General features: G+C 38.0%; 1 protein-coding gene across 4 annotated transcripts in view; it reads right to left on the bottom strand.

Moving 5' to 3' along the window:
- adgrb1a (adhesion G protein-coupled receptor B1a) overlaps positions 1–10,321 on the bottom strand; it is a 112,180-nt gene extending 101,859 nt beyond the window's left edge. For 3 of the 4 annotated variants that reach the window (XM_088601363.1, XM_088601361.1, XM_088601364.1), the window contains exon 1: positions 9,707–10,320. The gene's annotated coding sequence lies outside the window, so the exon portion shown is untranslated. Of the gene's footprint in view, positions 1–9,706 lie in introns of all 4 variants that reach the window. The other variant, XM_088601360.1, reaches the window with a different exon arrangement.
- Positions 10,322–23,858: the final 13,537 nt, after the last annotated feature.

The following is a 23,858-nucleotide window of genomic DNA, read 5'->3' as shown; positions in this document are numbered from 1 at the left end:
TCATTATTATTAATCATATTAGATTCTGAATGAACAAGCTGAGATAAGGAAGCAGATGTCACTCCCAGTACTGTGCTACATGTGCTCTGGGGTGGCCACTGATGGGTGACAGGTACGACACAGTGCTTCCAAATTCCTGCTGCAGTTTATAAAATAGATCTAATCTTCCAAGTCAATGCCCAGAGGACAAAGAGTTGGCATTAAGCCACAAAGGGAAACTGGACACTGTCGCTGAAAGGTGGTTAAATTAATAGTATATGTACTGTACTATCTTTAACAGAAAGGAGGGAAAGGGAAGGCTACCATGTAAATCTCCATTATTGTTGTGCTCTGCTGCTGAATAAGGTACTTATAAAAGTTACAGGCTCCATTTCTCATTTCCTTAAAAACGTTTATAAAAAATGTTCCAGGAAAAGGAAACAAGCAACCAAGATCTACAGCATGAACTGTGATGCTGTGAAATAAGCTCATAAAACCTATAGGTAATTTAAAAAGGAAAGCAGATGTTCCCTTAGGCATTATTTCATGCATATAATTGAAAACAGGAAATGGAGAAGATCAAATCCAGAGCTCCAAGACTGCAAAAGTGGCCGCTGACTCCGCAGAATCTGGCTATTGAAAATGTACTAGACCATATAAACAATCATGCTGACATCATGTATTCAACTTCTTATTTTTACAATAAGGTTTAATGTATAGTTTTATTGGGGAATTTAGTAGCAGGTACACCACGCACAAAGGAACACAAACTCATTACAGGTTTGTCCCAGCAAAGTTTTTGAAAATGTAGGTGATCATACATTTGAAGGTAAAACAACGGGGATTAAAAAAAATATATTAATGAAAACAGATGTTAAAATAGAAACCTCAAATTACCAACTTCTCTCTACTGTTTGTAGAGTCTCTCGTTTTTCTTTCAGGCTCATCAACACATTAAATGGGTCATAATGGCTCCTGTGCACAATTGCCCACTTTAACCAGAGCAAATCATGCCATCAGACCATCAGATTCTCTGGAATGTTAAAAGGTTCTACCTGGATGTACATTTACGTCTTTCACTGTAAATGCAGTATAAGGTCACAGCCATGAACAGAAAAGAAGGAACTAACTTGTGGCAGCTATACTTTCAATTTTCATTGGCTTGGGGATTTTAGATACATGAGTGTGTCTCATTACTCTCTTCATGTCATCTCTCCTCTCTACCTGCTATCAAACTTTAAACCCTATCAAACCCAGGGGTCATGAAGTTCACCTCCACCATCCCTTGTCTCAGATCAGAAACATCTGCAAAACCCCTACAAATTCCTTGTAAAACTGAAAATGTAAATTCTCTTTTCAAAGAAAAGGAAAGGCAAATGTGTTACAGTACATAAAATATCCTGTATTCTAAAAGAGGTACAGAGGATGTACTGTAGCTAGCTGGAGAAAATGAAAGGGAGCAATGATAATGCTAAAGAAACAAAAAAAAACACCAAAAATGGAATTGGGGAGAATATTGTCAGGAACAGAAAGTACCCCAATGCGACTTTAAAAGCAAATTAGTTTATAATTAAAACGGATTGAGAGGGAAAGAAATTTCTAGACCTTGCAGCTTGTGTGTGCTCGTAGGGAGCTTCATCAAGAATTTAATTATCAAAAATAAGGAAGGAGCAACATATTCTCAGACACTGCAAATTTTCGTATGTGTGGAACTCTAGGAATGAAATCCCTGTCGGGGAGTGTGGAAACCAATTTAATATGAGGGTTAGACAGGACGTCTCCTGAGCCATGTAAGAACTGGGAAAATCAAGTTAAGGAAGCATGGGTTTTATTAACCTGCTAAACTGTCAAAACAACACAAAGAAACAAGATGAAAACTCCCTTTTGTATGTACATGGTTTACTGACAGATAATTAAAGGTGTGACTATTGAAGGCAGGAGATTTCAGAAAACTCCCTGACTACAGACAGTCAGTAATGAACCTCATACATTTACACAGACAGGAGTTGGTCCTAGAGATAACAATCTATCCCACCAGAAATTCTGACATCCAGCAAATTCTTTGCCATGAGGTTTTCTTAGTGAAACCTAGGAATACCTGATCTTTAAAAAAAAGCACTAAATTCAATTTGGCAAGTACATCATACTGTAAGTCACTTTTGCATCAATGTAAATCCACGAACAAAAGACTACACAATACAGTACAGTATATGCTTATGGTCTGTGATGTACTTTATAGGCATTACTCAGTATATAATCATTATCTATATTATTACAATCTTTAGCCAAGTGATTATTACATAAAGATCCACATAAAGCTTTCCTTAGAACAATAAATTGTTGATGCATTTCTGAAACATGCTGACACAAATGATTTTTTTAATCATTTAAACCTTGTGTACAACATAAAACCTTCCTTTTCTTTTGCTGTCATTTTGAATATTGCTGTGCAACCAACTTTAAGAAATTTGAGTTTTTTTCTTTACATTTACAGTCCTTTCTTATTACAAAATGCAAAAGAAATGAACAAGGATAAAATCTATGAAGAATCACAATGGCTTTTGTAAACCAGACTGCCTCAGTTTCAATATGACTAAATAAAACACAGTAACCACCATCAAGCAGAAAAACAAGTAACGCTCAAAACAGCTGAGCATCCAAAAGCATCCCACATCACTCTGACCTGCAGCAGCAGAAGAACCATTCACAGTAGAACTCCACAGCTTCTTCATTATTGATGATAGTTAAATGCTGCAGTTTTCCTTTTTCACAAGGGAACAAGAGCTAGGCAGGAAGGCAGAGCCAATGCTGTTTGTGCCTGTTGAAGCCCACTCCCAATTCTATCACATCATCCATAACGTTGTTCAGTCTGCTGCACTACACTGCCTAACCCCCATGGGCCCACAATCACATCTTCACACTCCCACCACAGCACAGAGCACTTACAAAGTCAGGCCACAAGGCAGATGCTGTCTGTGACCTGCTGCCTCCTCTGAGCTGTCTCCACACTGTTCCTCTTTGGCTAGACATGCTGAAGTCTGATAACAGAGACCCTGACCATAGATGCATTTATGAGGAGGCAACAGCTAAATATCAGAAAACAGGTGTGGATTTGCATATTTCATCATCATCCCATCTTGGGTTAGTAAATTGTTACTGAAGTTTTTTTTAATCAAAAATTCAAACAGAGGTGAAAGCCACTGAGACTCATAATAACAGAAAACAAATATGTAAACCTGAAAGAACATTCCAAGGATGATCTCACACCCTTATATGGCGTCTCTAATCTTTCACATTATTTCCATGGATGTGGGGGCATACTATAAGAGCTCATACTTTAACTTTCATCTGCTTATGGCATTGAATAAATGTACAATGACCTGTCTGAAAAATCAAGAGTAGTTACAGATCTTATGGACAGAAGCTTACAGAAGTTACAGACGCTTTTTCACTATAAGAGGGAAATAACAGGAATGGCCATTATACTGTATAGAGATATTTTGTTCTAAAAGATTAAATAAGCTGAAAGTAAAGGAAAGCAATGAAGATTTCAGCATGTGAGTTGCTACAGTATATCGTTAATGTATTGCTGTGTGTGCTTTATGAAACACTGACAACCTCTTCCTTCACTTTTTAAATAAGTAAATTTCATTTTCTGGTATTGGTGGGAGAATGACAAAAACACTTTAATGAATCTAACTTCATTAATGTTGTTCATCATCCAGAAAAGATCAGTGCTCAGCACAAGCCCTGCTATAGGACCTAACTATTCCATAGCTATATCATTCAGCCAGACAACCTGGAGCCACAGGACATCTTAGAAAAAAAATGTGTTTCCTAATAAAGTTATTTTTTATTGGTGCTTGTCTCTAATGAACAGCAAAGGTTATTATTATAGGACTGTCTGCAGTTTGCAATTGACATCACCATACATTTATCTTCCTAATAGCTGAAAAATTAATATCTTTAGCACAAGTAATGTTGAACATTAACAAAAAGCAGACTGTTTTATGATAGAAGAAATTCTGGTTCCTAGTAAAAGCTGAATCACTTACAAGAAATATAGGACATAAATGATTACTTCACTGGTACAGTATATGTTATTAAAAATCATATCTGCAGTGTGCACAATCACTTAGAATTAAAATATAGTATATACTGTATGTTGATTGTGACCCAAGGTGATATAGCAGGAAATTTTGTTTGCAAGTTGAAATGAAAGAGAACTGTAACAAATACAAAAGAACATAAACATTGAAATCAACCATGTAAGATGTCAAAATGCCTAAGCTGTAGCACAGAATAAGTCAGGCTCACGAAGGGTAGGGTAGTATTACTTGACTCTCCTGGGTCCCAAGTGCCTGCAGACATTCAAAGCTGCCTGTAAGGGACATGCTTCTCCTGCAATTGGTACTGTATTTTGCCTATTTCATGTTAAAGTGGCTATAAAGTTGGTGAATCTGAGAAGCTTTTTTCATTCTTCCTAATCCACTCTAGGGTTACATGGTTCATAAATTTTAGCTGATAAGTAAAAACACTCAATTGGCTGTTCGGAATTGTGTGGGTATAACAAATTGTATACCTCCAAGAAAGGTCAAAATAAGGAAGAGGCAAAGCCCCCTAAGTGTAGCCTGGAGCTCGGTGCAGTAAAGTCTGTACAGTCCTAGGCAGTGATGTGCTGTGGAACTGGTGAAACTGCCATTAAGTAAGGAAATAAAAGACTGCTGTGACAGAGAAAAACAGTGCAGTTTGACCTTCATACAAGGGTACATTCTTATTTTCAAAAATTCTTATTTTTGTATTATCTTTAGTTTTAATGTAATCTGGTACAGTTCCATTAGAGACAAGGCATGAAATAGCACTTAATAAAATTTGATTGAGTGATTCACATTCTGCTGGTAGCAACAAGTAGGTAGTGATTGGAAGTACAGGCACACAAAAAAAAAAACAGATTAAAGCTTTCAAAACCAATGACAGACATTCTAAAGTGCACAATCGCCTTGAGAAGGTTAATTTTTCATATCTAATTTATATGTCTTGTGTTATTTTTTTGAATTTGCTGTCTCTGCTCAGCATTACCTTGCTGAGTACAAAGCTTGACTTTATTGACAGTTTGTTCACTGTTTTTGAGTTACCACTGTTGAGAGTTTACAACTCAGTTGAGAGGAAACAACTTACAGTAGGTATGTAGCAGAAATATCATTTTGAAGTTTTGGAATGTTTCCTTATATCACATTTGTCTTCAGAGTGCTAAGAACAATATAGAAATAGCAAGATCAATGATATTCTCCTTACTATAACAGATTTTGATTTAGTTTTGTGAAAGTATTGGACTGTCAGCTCTGGACTGTTGCATAAAAACAGAAAGCAAACACTGCTGAAACTGAACTATGGTCAGAGAATATACAGTAATATGTTCCATCATTGCAGAGAGTTTCTTATTGACATTACAATGGTTTGTATGTCACATATAGAAAACAGGGCTTTATAGTGGCATTCTATATCATCAAACATATCCCAAAGACACTTTAGCACAGAAGATTTCTAAAGTCAAAGTGATACAGCACTTACACAAATTATTGTTTGCTGTTTGCAGAATTTTAGATATTGCTCCTCCTCTATGAAGCACTAAAGCACAAAATAATAGCAATTTTGAACAGTTTCATGATAAAGGATAATGAAGAACATACTCTTTTATTCAGGCATGTTCAACAGATAGTGTCCATGCCAATGGAGTAAGAAATAACAAACCAGACTTCCTACACAGTGCGAGTGTTGGCAGACAAAGATAGCAGCATGACTACTACTGCAGCAGAATGCTCTCACTGTCTTCTGCCCATCTAGCTACAGGACTGACTTCAAAGCTAGCTTAGAATACAAAAAGCAACATCAATTCTAAGATTTGCCCCAATCAATTAATGGTTGTTATAACAACATCTATGAATGAATGATGAACAAAGAGAAGTAAATTATCCTTTGTGTCAATATCTGGAGAGATTCAAACTGATTAATGTGGACTCATGAAAAGAGGAGTGTTTATCTAGTTTTATTTTGTACATGTAAGTCATCGGCCCAGAATGGAAATGCATTCAAAAGAATCCCACAAAATGAATGTAGCTGTAAGAATCCATAGAAAAAAGCAAGTGGGCTTGATCTGCTAAGCTGCAGAAAAGTACTGGCAAATAAGGATGGAAATATCCAGAAACAAAAGAGAACAAGTGCATTGAACGACACATTTAAAGCTGCTATGCGCCAAACAACTTTGAGATCCTTTATCTAGCCTATGTTTTAAAGCTTCACTCTCACGCAGAAGCCTACAGGTGGAGTTTGTTATTACTTTATTACTTCTTATACTGTATCCTCTTGTCACCATTAGGTCACTGTGCAGCAGCTAACCATTGAAAGGAGTAATACGCTGAAGGTTTCAGTTCTCTGGGTTGGTTATCTACAATGTAGCAACCGAAAAAAAAACATTGTTCCGTTTTGTTCGGCGTCCTAAAAAAGGTAGCTGGAACACGGTAGTCACCTACTGTACATTATACAGCAGTACACACAGAAAAGATAACAGAACACGTTAACGCTCTTTGCCCGCCCGTGCAGCGAGCAGATAACAATAGTCTAAGAACCACTTCTTAGTGAACGGATTGCGCCCTATTGTTCACATGAACTTCGTTATTACTTGATCCAAAAAAATAAAATACATTTTATAATTCTCACATTTACATGAAAAGCATAGCATCACGTAGATTGACTGATTAGGTACTATTGTTTTGCATTGTTTACCAGAAACGTGTGTATGAAGCAGTTTGAAACAGTGAAGGTACTGTAATATACTAGCCGTATACAACTTGTTGAATATCATCTTTTTCTCTGCGTGTTTTCAGGTGCCCAGTCTCCCCTCCCTCCTTTCTTCGTTTTTTTTTTAATGCGAAATAGACGCCAGAGGAATGAATGCGTTCTACACAGAAAAAAAAGCACCGAGTTGGTTGGTTTCTCCGTGTTTCTGTTGTAAGCAGTGCGCACAGAGACATCTCATGCGACGCTCTCTTCCGTTCCAGCCCCTTTTTGCCATGAAGGGAGTTGTACGTTTGCAGACTCCCCCCTACAGTAAGAAAGGGGAAGCTCTTCCTTTCTCTGCTCTGGAAGCTCAAGGCATCAAGACTTAGCAGTCTCAAGTCTTATTACTTGAATTGGCATATTGTTTTATGTACAATATTTGTATTCATTTGTTTAAACACATTTTTATTATTTTTAATAAACCGAATAGCTGTTCCCCAACTAACCACAAGCGTTCTTGTTATTCCCACTTCGCTTTGTAGAAAATTGACACTGAAGAGCCTGTCGTACCCCGAAAGAAACATTCAAACTCCGATTTATTTCCTTCATTAGAACTCTCTATTGCATCAGCTCGAGATAACCTTTTAATAAAGCAATTTCTTTTAATCGAAACATCGTTTTTGTTTTCACTTGACATAGTCTTGTATGGAGCCAAATTCCTATTAATGAATTCTAGGTTTTATATTCTTCTTTTACTTGCATTGGCTATTAGCTTTCTAATATTCCGTCTTTTTTCGCTGTGCCTTAAATCCTTCATAAATTAGCACCATTTTCCTCATGTCTAACTTTATTACAGAGTATACTGTAGAAACTGCACGTTACAAATGTTTAACTTTTCTGAATAGTAACTTCGTGTTTTTGAACATTATTGATTTATAAATTCTTTGTTTTTCATCAGCTTTTTATCTTTAATTACATTAATCCATCCCTCTGTGTCAACTGTGCAATTAACTTAATCAGATAAATGTTATTACCGGATTTTCAATTCTCTCACTTACTGTAGATTATACCAATGTTTTGTTCGCGATTTTAATGCATCAGAGAACTCCTACACACCGGATTAGCAGCAGTACTTCAGTACTTTTCTACACGCTGGTGCGCTGCACAGCAACTGCACTTGAAAAGAAAAGTAGAAAAATACGTAGTACAAACCTCCTACACATGTGATTAACACATGTAAAACAGTGATGGGATTCAGAGATTGCACCTGTGTGTGAAACAGGTAAGAACAATGTAAAAACGATACAATTTGGGATTAAAGTACAGAAAACATATTTGTGTCAACAAATTGTAAAATCTCTAAATATTTTCTTAACAGACTTGTTACTTTACTGTTGCTTTGCACTTTACTTTACACTTGAATGTAAATTACTTTAATTCATGCATATTCAATAAAGATGTTAGAATTTAGACACGAAATTTAAGTGACGGAATGATGTCCGTTTCATTAAGATGAAAGTGTCAAATTCGTTTCGGTCCCCCGCCATACTAAAAACACCCGGGGCTAACGGCTCACTGCAGGTAATGGTGATTTACAGAAATTCTGCAGCTACCACTGCAAGTTATCCGCAGGTTTCACACCTGCTAATCCGCAGGTTTCAGAAACCTGACGAAGGAAGAGCCAGGTAAATTATTAATATTATTATTATTGACACTACAGTTCTACTGTAACACACTGGACGATAACATTAATCACATGCAGTTAGTGTAATTTTGTTTAAATTATTTGTATTTTACAATAAAAATCGTATTAAACAACAGTGCCAGGAAATCGGATACTAAATGTCAACACAAGGCGCACTTTCGCCTACTTTTTTTATTTAAAGCTCTATTCATTTCACAGCACTAATATAGCACACTCGAAAACACGTTTGTAGAGCATTGTACTGAGAGAGCCCAGTGCTGGTGAGGGCTAAGACTAGACTCTCAACCCCAGGGCAGAGCAACTCCGACACTTAGAGGACAAACTGAGCTTTTTACTTTCAGAATACGGGCTCCCCTAAAACAAGGAAAACAATGGATTGCTGTTAAAAGCCAATTATTGCATGTATGTGCATACAGTACGTGCTGACGGGATTTCATATTAAAAGAACAATTTAATTATGCGTAATTGACTTGAAATATTTTGTGCAATTATAACCTTTCAGTTAAATGCGAATAGTGAAGCGCTTTATCTTCCATCCCCTCCCTGTCCTTAAAATAAAAGAAACTCGCATGGGAAATGTACCTTTCGACATTATTACATTTTTAACACTTTTATCCTTGCACTGCGCAGCTCTACCCTTGCTGCCCTCAATGAGGCGAATGAAATGGGCAGTCGGCGTAGGGGAAGTCGTTACACGATTTTGACAGGGGATGAAAGGCAGCTGATAATACCACAGGAGTCAAGCTCCTCACTATCACATGAAATGCATAATAAATATACAATGAAAGCAAAATACTCAGACTCTGAAACTACACTGATGTTTTTCCTATTCCCAGCGGTGTCATTCCAAAAGATGACAGAATCCTCTAGTTGCAAGTTTTATCACTGCATTGTTATGCATTCAAATAACAGAATTGCACAACAACGGATTTTTGTTGTTGTAAATAAGTTGGTATGATAAATTCTTAAAATGTACTTCTGATAAAATCGACCTTATGATCCTTTGCGGGTTATGTATCATGAAGCATTTTAGCCCTGAATGGTTGTGCGCTCTGCTTGGTCTTATTCAATCTCAAAATATTGTTCCTAATCATGAGTAGGCTACAATCCCTATATGCAATACCCTAGCAGATTAGAAGAATGGTTTATAATGATGTGTATACAGTACAATAGATATCTTAAAGCTTTTGGATATTTCAAATTAAAGGAGGCTAATACGCAAAAAATACGCTTTAAAAATCTTACCTCGGAAAAGTTGGGAGTTCCATAAATACTCTGCTAAAGTACTCCATCAAAACGTCTTCGATAGAGGATCAGCAATTCCACGGGCGAGATTCAAATAAGTTCAAAGTTTTCATTTTACACCAAGAACAAACAGGAGTAATGGAAGAAAATGCTGAAGAAAAAAGGAGACTTCTCGCAGAAATGTGGAAAAATAAAGAAAATAAAAGAAGAATCTTTAGCTAAATATTTCCAAGATAAATTGTAGCATCAACATCCACAAAATACTCGGCAATAAAATCACTCAGATCCGAAAATGATTGTCTTTAAAATCTTCTCTAAGACAGAAAATAATACTTTTTTTAAATGAATGTCTCTTATTTTCAAAAATCCACAGACTTCAGCACTAATGCTCTTTTCTTTCGCAATTTGCAGTTCTTCTGGTTTAGGTGGCCGAACGTCCAGAACGGCTGAAGGAACCAAAGGCGAGCTTCTCTGTTCTTCGAGCTTCAATGTTCGCTTTGCGCACTTTTTGGAGATACTTTACTCCCGGCTCCGGAGACTCCTTGCTGTGTGTCTTTGCGCTGAAACTGGATTCAGTCTTTGTAGCCAGCGGCTTCATCAGAAAAGCATATATCCAGCAGCCCCCCCCCCCCCCCTTCTCTGTCGGAGAGGAGTGTGGATCACACACTGAAGTCAATGAGACACAGCGAAAAAGGGGGGTTTAGAAGGAGGGGGAGCGGGGGAGAAGTGTGTGGAGGGAGGGAACGAGAGAGGTAGAGAGGGATGTAAACGCGTAAGCACGCACAGATCCTCACATACATAGGCAGACAGCTGAGGAGAAGACCTCAGCGATTACTGCACGCGACTCGGAGGATGCGTAGAATTATGATAGGGTATTTCTAAGGAAACTCGGATAAAACAGGCGATAGATTAGAAAGAACATTAAAAAGAAGAGATGAGCTATTGGGGCTTTGCACTGTTTCCATCGGTTGCTGTTTGCGGGTATTACAAATAATTTATTCGTTTCTACTTTATCTGTCTTACCCTTTTTCTCCGTATGATTATTCTAGGCTGTTTCACTTTATTTTCTTTTTGAGTTGTTTCTTTGCCGAATTATAGAAAGACAGGTTCAGCTGAACGGAATACCTACTGTACGTACGATTCTAATTGCAATGGCAGCCGAGAGCGCATTCAAAGACAAAGGTAACGGGAACATCTTCTGATCGTTCACGAAATTACCGAGTTTGCAGGAAAGCCAGCTAGACCCACAGGCAGGTAGACAGAGAAGTGCTGAGCAGTTCAACAGAATCATTCCACTACAAAATATTACAAAATAAATCAGGCTCGCGTATTTGGTATTGCGTGTTCTGTAAATTCCTAAGATTCTGTAAGACACATTGATCGGGGACTGATAAATAGCTACATTACGCGTGTCTTTATTTCTCAGGTACCGGTAAGTTCTAACCTTTCATTAAAAAACATTAAAACATAAGTTATGTGTAACGAGAGCCATCGCAATTGTACTGCCATATCAATCACTAGATGATCAGCCGCTTACTAGGTTTTATTAAAAGCGCCCCTTTGAAACAGTCACATTTTGCATTCTATGCCTTAAGGCATTGCTGACTTGTAACTGACTATTCTTGCTTTCCCCGACATATACTCTTTTTTCTGCTTGCACAGTTTAGGCTTAGTACCACAACAGGTGCTGTAAGGGAACCACCCTAGAGCTATAGCATCGCAAGGAAGTTTAGATGTCCACTATTTGCAAAATCAACATCTTTCTTCGTATATTTACACTCTATAGTGGCTTTGGTTTTCCAACGACGTGCGTTCTAACAAATCGGCAGGTAGACAAGCAGTTGTGTCATATACTGTACACCAGCACCTGCCAGGGAAGCATTCCCGCTTCCGTTCTGTGGGTGGCCATATGAATGCTGCGAGCCTGTAGCGTGCTCTCCGCTGTGGCTAGGTTGCGCGTGAGAGGGGGAGCCCGGCGGAGGCGGGGAGTGGGAGGCCTCTTGGCTAAATTACTTCGGAGGAAGCACTGCGTGAGAGAGATGTTGGAACTTTTGTTATAATAAACTCACATGAGGAGTGATAAGGTTTTGACTGCTTTAACACGACATTTGCCCATTTCTGTGACGTCATATATTAATTCATGAATTTATTAATTCATCTGCTTTGCATTGAATCCATTTGTTAAACAGGATAACGGAGCACCGCAATTTTCTCAGCCTGGGTAACGTCAGTGCAAGTTAAATAAGTCAATAAGCACAAGCTCAGCTACACAAACACCCATTCCAACAAAACCTAATAAAAGACATTATATTATTTTTATATTATATCATTTTATTATCTTAATATAATAATAACAACATCATCATCATGAACAACAGCAACAGCAACAACAACAACAACAACAATAATAACAATAACAATAACAATAACAACAACAATAATAATAACAATAATAACAATAATAATAATAATAATAATAATTATTATTATTATTATTATTATTATTATTATTATTATTATTATTATTATGTTATAGTATTATAGACATATTTTTTAATTTCCTTTTCGGTTTCCTCAATGTTTACTTATTCTCCCATTTTTGGTATTATCTAAACTCTTTTGGTTTGCTAAACTCTTTACTAAATATGCCTAGGCACTGTCTAGTCTCACCTGCTTGAAACAGGAGGGACACATGAAAGTGAAAAAGAAAAGGGAACAGAGTTTCATTTGGTCCTAAAATTAGTGCTTTCCGGATTACATTAATAGACAATATTCATATCTCACACATTCTGTCTTGTGAATGTCTTTAAATCTAAAACAAGTCCTTCATGATACAGTATTAGCCTGGGGCACCCTACCTTCGCCTCCACTTTAAATGGCCCTGTCACTGGCAGTCTACTTTGGATAGAAAGAGTTTTTAGAATATCATGGTGAGGCTTTACAGCTGTGCAATTCTTCATAAGGCAAACCTTTAGATCTGAATCCTGGGGAGTTCTAAAGGCCTTCCTACCAGTCTGGAAACAACAACACTGCAGAAAACAAGCCCTCATTTTGCAGCCCTATTGACATACACTCCCAAATTCCCATTCTTTATGTGGGATGTGTTTTGGATAACATGCCTAAGGCAAAGGCCAGTTGTCATAAGTCTTATTGCCTCATTAAAAATATATTATATTAGAGCGTTCTCAGAGCTAATTGTGGTGATGTAGTTTGCTTTGCTAGTGTACAGGAAAAAGCATTGAAGCTATAAGATTAAAAAAAGAATGGACATGTATACAGATGTATATAAAATTAACATGGAAAAGTGTCAAGAACACAAAAAAGTAATTTTTACACTAAAAATAATTTGTAAGTGCTACAGCTACTCACAGTGGTAGAGAGTCTATTTGTCTATGGGACCAGCCAGACGCCAGACAAAGTATAGTCAATTCTATAAATCAAATTAATCAGCTTTGTACAAACAAGTTCCTTGATATTTGCTCATACCTAGATATTACCTAATGTATCTCAAACTAATTTATCTAATTTAATCTCAAGGGTTTCAACTTCAGTTGCTGAAGGGTTGGATGATCTGGGTTTTGTTCCACAAATTTAGCCCTGCTTAATTGGTCTAATTACTTAATTTACCAGAAAAACCAACCACTTCTACTCAGGCATGAACATGTATTAATTCTTCCTTGAAAGTACTGTATGTCCCTCCAGTTACTGCCTGCTGTTTGAAATACTGTATGTACTGTATGTAGGAAGGACTGTAGTTTTAGGCATACTGGCATACTAAGCAAGTTTGTAAACTGAAAAAGTCTTTGAAGGAACATAGACTCAGCCCTCCAAATTATTCTCCTACAGTTGGTGCCGTTTTAGATTTTCCCTTTTTTAGATATGAATCATAGCAGCACATTTGCGTAATACAGAATTTGAAAAAAGGTTTTCCAACTATTATCGCCATTTTCCCACTGGACATTTGGCATGGAGACACCCTGGACTCCCTGGTCAGGCTGGAGTATCTAACCCTGGTCCTGGAAGTTGTTGTCCATTCTGAAGGCCAGCCAGTGTATGTGTGTGTGTGGGGGGGGCAGAACTTCATTAAAGAGTCTGGTACTCTTGTGTTCATATTTTCAATTAGCTCACCCTAGAATATATGTCACAAAGAAGTGTCATAATAGTATGGAAAATAGTTTTTAAGCAAAAGTAAAGTCTGTTTTCAAAGCAACTCACAAATGCAGTATGTAGCTGCCCTTCCAATTATTAATCATGGCACAGTAACCTATGAGCCTATTTGCATATGATTTTGTGAGGAGAAATAATATGCCTAAAGAAAGTATTAAAGTTCACATCACTTTTTGAACTCCTTGCTACCTCCATAGTACAAAGTGGCAGGAAGTGTGACTCTGACAGGCATGATGGAAAATGCATGCTTGAGAGTCTAAAAACAGATGTGATGACTATATGGCTCTATTGTATGTTCAAGGAGACACATTAAGAGAACACAAGACTGGACTTTCCATGTGCCATTTTAAGTGGAAAAAATGAATGTGTAAAATAAGCCCCATTGTTGAGATTAATACTGGCACTCATATATACTCTGTGTCATTTAAATTGAGCTGGGGTAGAACCCTATCTATAAACAGGCTAAAGTGGAGAATCTACTCAATTTAATAATGTCTGCCAAGTGCCATCCTTCCGGTCTAAGGTTGGAAAAAGCCACTTAATTATGGCAATGTAGCTCCTTAATTAAAAGTCTGCATTTTCGTTTTTGCCAGCAGTAACAATGTCTGCAATTGGGCCAGTATCTCCATCTTCATGTCAGCTTTGATAACTTGACTTTTGACAAGTTATCCAGCTAATACAGCCAAGGGATTCTGTATCTTAATTAATAAACTCATCTGAAATAGGTTTTCTGCATCACCTAAAAGAGTGTAATTTGAAAACAGGGCTAATAGGATTATCAAAGATAAGGGGTCCCATCATAACAAAAGGAAATAAACTACAACTGATGTGAACAGCAAGGTTCCAAGAGTTGTTAAAATATATTGCTCTTAAGCAAGAGTCTTTCTACCCAAGACAGTGTAAAACACTCATATGGTCAAAGCAAGATTATGTAAAATAACAAAAGATAGGAATTTACCTTTGTGGAACAGCTAGAGGTTGAAGTGATATGAAATGGGAGAAAAAGAGTGAGATGGCAGAGAGAAATGTAGCTAAAGGGACTAGTGGTCAGAGCTCTGAGATTAGGAGAAGGGGTGAAAGACATTATCATTTGGTGATAAGTGCTTAAACTGTAGGTGACTTTTATGTGAAAATGCTTGTAAAAAGTTTTTTCAAAAACTTTTATTTTGCATTGGGTTCCTTTGTGGATTCTAGGTTATCTGGGGACCAGCAGAGATTGAATAGTTTGACTTCTGCCTGGACCTGATGGGCAAACACCATTCTTTTCACAAGGCAAAGACATTATTCCAGGACATTTTAAAAGCTCTGTTCCCTAGTTTACAGTTTTAAAATGAGACTCAAAGAGAACAACAGAACCTACCAGACAGTTTCACACTGCACAGACATAACAGGAACTTAATAACTTATTAAGAAATAGAATTTATACTGTATGTCTTTTCTCCTTCTTCCACAGAATTTGTATTTGATAACCCGAAGAATGTGTGAAAGTCCCATTTCATTCCGCTCTTCATTTTCAAGAGTTGCTACCTCTTAATAGAATATTTGCACCCCATGGTGGCGTACAGAGCATCTTACAGTATATCAACACTCTGTATTTGCTCCTTCTCCAGAGGGAATATACTGTAAGACTGGCACATAACCCCACTTTGCTTTAACCATAGATCCCTAATTAATTGGTGGATCTCTTGTTCCTAATCATGCAGAGTCCATTTTGGTTCTTGACAAAGGACTTAAACAGCCTGGTGGGTGCTGATGCCCTAGCAAACAATTGATTTTATAGTTACCTATATAACTTCCCTCAGGCAGTCTTTCTTCCAATCTTCTTGGGGGATAACATCAGTGAGCTGGTAATGTTCCTGGTATTCACCCTGTCTTGGTCTTTCAGGTCTCGGTTTGCAGAACTGTGGTAGATTCTGGATGGCCTGCCACGTCACAAGCTCTAGCAACTATATGCTTTGAATCTGAACATTTGATGGATAACATTTTTACCACTACTGTTTGTGTTAACCAGAGTGCTAAACTACTTCCCACAGGGCAACTATATTCATATAAGTGGCCAATTGTCCAGCTCTCATCAGTGGACTGCAGTCAAGACCTAATTGCAAAGTTGCTGTGATTTTGGATGAAGCATGGTCACCATTCACCTTGAAAATGTACTTGACTACCATTTCTTTGAGTTATGTAAGTATGAATTGGCAGTCTCCAGTGATCTACTGTATTTCTTGGTTACATATTTAAAGGATAGAGATTCCTTCACCTTGTGTCAGATGCCTGCTCCTGAAGCACGGTGCTTTAAGTTGTGCATAATGCCTTCACCTAGTCTCCATGTGAGCTTCTAGAAATTGAAAAGCTTTGTTTTATACTGAGTCTTGTCAACTATTACCTCTGCAAAATGTTTCACTAGATCTCCATTCTCATTAGATGCAGGGTGCTTATATGCAATTTTTCTGGTGAGGGATACTGAATTGAATTGCTCACTGACCAGGCATTCCTCCTTACAGTTATCTCTTCCTTTAATGTTAAATGGGTGTTAGAATTGATGGTGTTCCGTTGTTCTCTTTATGCATCAAATTAATACTGGCATCTGCAAGGCATTTGCACTTTTTGGGATTTTCTTTTGTTCATATTTCATGTATGACATCAATGGGTTGGCAGTATGTTGAGTACTGATTATGAAAATACTTTAAGGCACTGCTGTTCATAACTTTCATTTTGTCTAACAAAGTCTGTATCCCCATGCCAGAGGACAGTGGAGAGCATAAAGCACACGACAATAAATGTAGCGTGTGGTGTCTTTATTTTGCCACTGCGGAATTAAGATGGTGCATTGTAAGGTCAATGTGCTCACCCTCCAAAGCAGTAATTAAAGCATAAATCAGCTTCAGTTAGGATATCAAAGGATAGCTTAGGCAAGTGATCATCTCCTAAATCTCTAACCAGCAAACACAGGAAAAATCTATATTACAGACTGTCACGCACAGTTTATACCATAGTGACACAAAATAAAGCTATAAAATAAGGCTGGTATTACTTTATTGTCATTTAGAACTGACTGGCATGACCATAAAAAAGAATCTAATAAAGACAAATGAAGTCTAAAATAAAATTTGGGAATCAGATAACAACTTTAGTGAGAGTACCAGAAAAGGCAGACAAAATCACTATGAAGTGTAGAATAAAAGACATTCAAGCTCTCAGATCAAAAATGTGATGATTTTTCTTTCCTGTGAACTCCTAATTGGTTGGGAAATGGGGGAAAACCTCTATACAGTATATATAGTACCCAGATGATTAGTGTCTAATATAGATACTATATACTAATATTCTAGTATATGATAGAATACTAGTATAGTACTTCATACTAATACTAGTATGTACTTTACTAGTATTTTTACTAGTACTAGTATTTACTAGTACTTTACACTAATATTAGTATATAGTACAGGCATAGGACCTGCTTAAAAGGTTTAAATACACATACTGTATAACAGGTAAGATAATGATAAAAAGTGTTGTGTCATACTACTCAAGAGACATGATTGAAGATAATTTTTACATTTGATACTCCCCTACATACTACAGTACCTGTTTCAAACACACCCTACAAAAAAGGAGCAAAAATTTAAAAGGCTAAAATATACTGTATCTATAGGATACCCATGTTAACTTAACAAGTCTTTAAAACATTTGCTAAAAGTCTTTAATGCTTTATTTTTAATGTGTGTTTAAACTGTGATCCCAGGGTAATATCTGACTTAAAAGATGCACAGTAATCTGCATTTTAGCTTCCTCGTTTCCACTTTAAAGCTTGCTTTGGCTTCATGCCAAACCCATCTCCTGCAATTTAAATGTGGCACTGCCTAATCTGTTATAAATCAGCAGCACAATCTCACAGTACATCATATCTTTAAAGTGCCTCAACAGATTTTCTGCTGAGAAAGGGAGAAACAGAGAAAAAAATGAGTGTAAAAGTAAGGCTCAGGCGTTAATAATGCTGTTGAGTACTGCTGTTCTCCCTTCCTGGGGGTGGAATAACTTTTTCTGCCCCGGGATCAGGTCCACACATTCTCATAGTGTCAGTTTTACTGTGGATCTGTAAATTCTGAAAGGAATGCAGAGAAATTCCCACGGTCATCACAATTCAAAATTCAAGCCCTCCCAGAACAAGATTGTTAAGCAGCACACCAGCAAAAAGATCATCACCATATTTCTTCCAAAATTAAACATATGAAAAGCACATCCAAATGAAAGAAAACAACTTTTAATTAACTTTGTATTGCTAGTGTTATTGCTAGTGTTATTGCTAGTGTCTTTGTAAAGGGGATACAACTGGGAATGAAAGGGTTATTAAAACCAAAGACAGAGACATCAAAGCGTGTGTGGACATCAAAGTTAACCTTTTTTTCCCCTTAAAACTAAAGAGCTCTTGAATTTATAATGCAGATACAGCATATCTGGTAAGAGTGCTATGAAATGTAAGCATTCATATACAGTAGATTGGCTGATCTGTTCTATTAGGATGGTCTTGTTTGTTCCATGGTCTACAATCTTATTATTATCTCCTTGGTTTCCCATCTTTTTTACTTCCATCTACTCTGCATTGTGTGCCTATGGTAACCCCAAGAGGTTGTGATGCAGAATGTGGGACCTTTTCATTATTCTGCACTAATTGGTGGTGGGGGGGAGAAACAATCATCAATGGAGCAAGTAATAAAATACTCTATTATCTGGTTTATTGCCTTTGTGGATAATGCCCCCTTTCTTTCCTCTGATAGATAGAAAACATACAGTACATGTTAAATAAACACATACTGTATTGAGCAGATGTTTTGCCATCTTTCATAGAGAATCTTGAAGTACATTATTTCTTTTTGAGCCCATCTAGGGAAGTTGGTAGGATTTTTTTCCTTTGTGTACATTGGCAGTGGGGATGAGAGTGTAGGTGTTTAGATTTAACATACTGTACATGTTACAAATAACATATAGGTAACTGGATATGGTTCTAAGAGGGAAGGAATGTAATAGCTAAGGAACATATGCTGGTATCTGACTGTTTTTCACCTCCAGTTTTGTGCATTTCTTCAAGGTGAATAATCATGCAGCATTTTACTGTGCAGAACAAAGTGTTGTCTCTTGACATAAAAATAAATAAAGCTGAGTTGCTTCTTTGTATTAACAAGTAACAATAATCTCATTTTAATATTAAACCTTTAATTCCTATGGCTAACAAGTATTTTATATCTAACTATAAATGATTGATAATGCTGATTGCAAGAATTATGTGTTTGCGGAATCCTTTTTGTATAAACTCAGGAAATTGAGGCAAAATATTGCACACCAACCCCCTCCCCCATTTTAACTGGTACGATTAAAAGCAGTCCAATGAAAAACATGTACAGTATTTAACTATTGCCATCACACACTTTGTGATGTTATTTAGCAAACGTGTGGTTTGTTATACTAAATGAAAATCTATATAGTAATTTTGGGGATATTTTGTGGTCATGCAAGATTTTCAAAGAAGCTTTGGAAGAGATGACTGGAATAACTGTAATTTATCTTAGCCAGGTTCCTGACGTATACACATACATGCATGAGTCTGTGATGTTAAAAATCAAGAATCAAGCAGCTTTGCAAGAAGTGCCATTCAGCTGCTATTACTGAGCACAATCTAAGGACAATCACTTGTATACTACAAAGAGCTACTAGGCCAATAAGAGTAGTTATTATTCTCAAGAGCACCAAAGCATTGGGGAGTGAGGACAGCAGCTGAATGTTGAGCTGGTAAGACAATTTGAAAGCTATTTCCATGAGAAGAGCTTCTGAATGAACAATCTCTTTCAATCATTTCATTTCCTTGTTTGAGCTTTCTGGAATTGACAAACAAGTGATGTGTTTTAGGGATAACTAATAAAAAGCAGTGTGTTTAATCTTAGGGAAAACATCTAAAATATACAGTAACACACGGGTTTAGGGGAAGACTGGAGTGGAGCTCTAGTCTTCAAGGCCTGCCACCCAGCAGGTCTCTCTAAATATCCACCTTACTAAGAAAAAGGACAGACTACCATTTGTCCAGTTAAGCAAATAATAATAATAATAATAATAATAATAATAATAATAATTGCTTACACTTATATAGCGCTTTTCTGGACACTCCACTCAAAGCACTTTACAGGTAATGGGGATCCCCTCCACCACCACCAATGTGCAGCATCCACCTGGATGATGCGACGGCAGCCATAGTGCGCCAGAACCCTCACCACACATCAGCTATCAGTGGGGAGGAGAGCAGAGTAATGTAGCCAATTCATAGAGGGGGATTATTAGTAAGGGCCAATTGGAAATTTGGCCAGGACACCAGGGTTACACCCCTACTCTTTTCGATAAGCGCCCTGGGATTTTTAATGACCACAGAGAGTCAGGACCTCGGTTTTACGTCTCATCCGAAGGACAGCGCCTGTTTACAGTAGAGTGTCCCCGTCACTCTACTGGGGCATTAGGACCCACACGGACCACAGGGTGAGCGCCCCCCGCTGGCCCCACTAACACCTCTTCCAGCAGCAACCTTAGTTTTTTTCCCAGGAGGTCTCCCATCCAGGTACTGACCAGGCTCACACCTGCTTAGCTTCAGTGGGTTGCCAGTTGTGAGTTGCAGGGTGATATGGCTGCTCAAATAATGAGTTGAATTGAATAATTAATGGCTCAGTTGGAAAGAAAACAGTAACATTCCAGCCTCACAGGACTGTACATCTACACTAGTGCAAATACACAAACAAAGAAAAGAATCATCAGAGAGGGTCTTGCTCATTCAAAGTCTTAAGCTTATTCTCATTCACAATACTTCTCATAGAGTGAAAGTTCAGAAATACAACACAGCTGTAACGGGAGCCAGTCCAGGCTTCTGTGAAGTATAGTTCAGGACCCTATACAGACGGTATAATCCAGAAGTAAGTAGAGAAGGACATCCGGGGAATTTACAGCAGGATTGGATGGGTAGACAGACGGGGGCGTGACGAGGGTGAACAGGTCCAGACAGTCCAAAAGGGGGAATCTGGGGCGCAATCCGAAGTCCAAAACCAGGTGATCCATCCAAGACTAAACTAACAGTTTAAAATCCAGAATTGGATCCGGAACAGGGACAGGGAATAAAACCAAGGTAATGAGGCCATGCTCTCCGAGACTCAGATGGTCAGGATGCCGTGATGGAGCCTATGTCATCAGATCTCTCCTGGATCCTTTCCAGGCGTTCATCTCCCAATGCTGAGCCAGGCACAGCGGGAGCGCCCCCCTTAAATAAAGAGGGACAAACAGGGGGCAGGTGCATGTAATCAACTAAAAGGGTCGGAGTGCCCTTAAGAGGAGAGATCCCAATCCCAAACAACTTATTGTTTTTGGAGCAGAGATGTCTCTTCTGATTGTGGTGTTCTTATAAAACAGTTTTACTGCACATTTAACAGTGACACTATTTCCTGGATGAGCCTAAGAGTCTTTAAGCAAAAGGAATGCTTTATGATTCAGTGATAACACGGTGAATTCAGTGAACTGCTGCTGTAGATGGGGAGGTCAAACCCTTGTAGCTGCAAGGCTATGCCCATGCTTAGAATTTAAGTTTGGAAAGATTAGAATAATAATCTTTCTCTTCCATTGAACTGAAACTAACCTACTGGAACTGCTAACTCCTTTGAGTCAGCTTTTTAAGAATCCTGCTGAAATGTGACTTTGTCGAGCAGGATGTCCTGGATCTCTATTGCAAATCTAGATTATCATAAATTGCACCCATCCAGTCATGGCCAGTGCCAGAGCAGCCAGCAAAAACAATGTCTTTTAGTCCATGAAAGGGAAGCACATCTGGACTAAGTCCTGACTGGATGTCAACACGCATGTCTATGTCACGCCCTCTACAGCTAGAGGGTGCTCCTAATCTGTTTTGTTCCTAGTTTCCCTGTGCTTTGCTTGTCCTTCTGGTGTGTCTTTGTTTGGGGCTATATATTTCACGGTCACCCTTTCCTCCTCGCTCAGCATTGAGGGTTCAGATATCTTGAGAGCCGCCTCCTCTGCGACCTGAGGGCATAGGTTTCTACCTGACGTTGTCTGACCTCCTGAGCCCGGGCTAACCCCCATTTTGCTGCTACGCATAGGGTCTTTTTTGCTCTCCTGGTCATTCCACGACATGCCCTTTCCGACATCTGAGACAGAATGCTGAGCTATACTTTGAGCCAGCGTGTGGCGTTTTTTGTTTCCCTTCATCGTTTGGGGCCTTTTTTATCAGTTCTCCTATTCTAATCACGGGATGCCTCTCCTGACATCCGTGCCTGTGAGCAGGTCATTCAGCGGTGTGCCTTCCTGACATCCGCGTACCAATACCTGTCTTTCCTCGGGTTGTCACTCCCAGCATCCGTGATTTAATGTTGAGCTGGCTCTTCTATTCTTATTGCTGGATGCCTCTTCCGACTTCTGTGCCTGTGAGCGGGTCATTTAGCGGTATGCCTTCCCGAGATCCACATACGAATACTGCTACGCATAGGGTCTTTTTTGCTCTCCTGGTCATTTCATAGCATGCTCTTTCCGACATCCGTGACAGTGTAGAGTGATCCACCAGTGAGGAACATGTCACCTGGGGATGACATCATGACCCATCACCACTAAAGATTTTGATCATTAAAATTGACAACTTGACAACAAACTAATTATGTGACTGGGAACACTGCTGTCCGAACCTTAATGGCAAACAATCTTTACCAAAATAAGCTTCTGGATTTCAATCAGGATTTTGCCCAAGCCGTCTTCGAAAACAAAAGTAGTTTTGTGACAAGCTCCCAATTGTTATTTCTCTTGACTACCAAACCACTAAAATTGCACAGTGTCAGGAGGTTATCTGTTGGCAAGAGTACCCTGTGCAAAGCTGAAGAGATTAATCTTACTAATCTATTGAAGGTATCGCTAGGCAAGGAGTAGTCCGAGGTTCGTAAGCTAGAGTCAAAAGCCGAGTAAATGGAGCAAGAAAGGTACGTTGTGGAAGTTCTCACTAGCGAGTGAGGGGAAGATGTGAAAAGTGGGTTTAAATAGGAAAAGAGTGTGAGCTTAATTAGGGTGTGAGTGCTTGCTGCATGTGGGAATGCGATGGTGTTTGTGAGAACGCGTGCCATTCGTGACAGACAGTTGTTTACATCACTGAATATTAAAGAATATTGAACGTAGCATCTACAAAAAAATGACAAGCTGACTTTTTAAAGTTGTCCCTATGCAAGTCTTAACTGATCAAGTTCCCAAGTTCTGGGACAGAGTTTATGTTCACGTGGAGGAACCAGCCTCATCATGGAATTAGATATATAACCTTTCCCTTTTTCTGAGTTAAAATAATATTTTATTTGTACAGACAAAAATTAGAAAAGCTTTGTCATGGATCCAACTGTTCATCTTCTCCTCACTGAACTTTTACAAACCTTTCAGAACTGCTCCTGGCAAAGAATTCTCAATTCCAATGAGTATCCTGTACATCCAATGTTTGCACATTAAACACATTGTCGGAAAGCAACAAAAAAACTTTCTGTACATTTCATTTGATTTTGAATAGACAGTAGAAAAGTATTATTTATTAATTTGAAATAACAAGAAACAAAATCGGCAATGTTAGCTTACTGTATTTCATGGGGACAATACACCAAACATAAAACAGATACATTTCCAAGGGAAAAAAGCATACTATGCTATTAAAATCAAAATAAGTATTAAAAGTTTCATGATAAATTGCAACACTATAATTGGGAAGGAATAATAATGAGAATTGGAATAGCGGTACTTATTAACTGTAAATAAAGGTGTACAAATATGATTTTTAATTTCAGCTGCCTGTGTTTTATTTGTAAATATCAAATTGAGCTTTTGGAAGGATCTGCAGTGAACAGTTCTTTTAAGGTGTTTTTTATTTTTGAATATTCCATTAACAGTATTTAACTATTAAACTATCTAAAATAATAAAGAGGGT

This window comes from Lepisosteus platostomus, chromosome 12 (genome assembly GCF_059453375.1).
Source record: "Lepisosteus platostomus isolate fLepPlt1 chromosome 12, fLepPlt1.hap1, whole genome shotgun sequence".
Lineage (NCBI taxonomy): Eukaryota > Metazoa > Chordata > Actinopteri > Semionotiformes > Lepisosteidae > Lepisosteus > Lepisosteus platostomus.
This window is presented reverse-complemented; position numbering and strand designations above follow the sequence as displayed.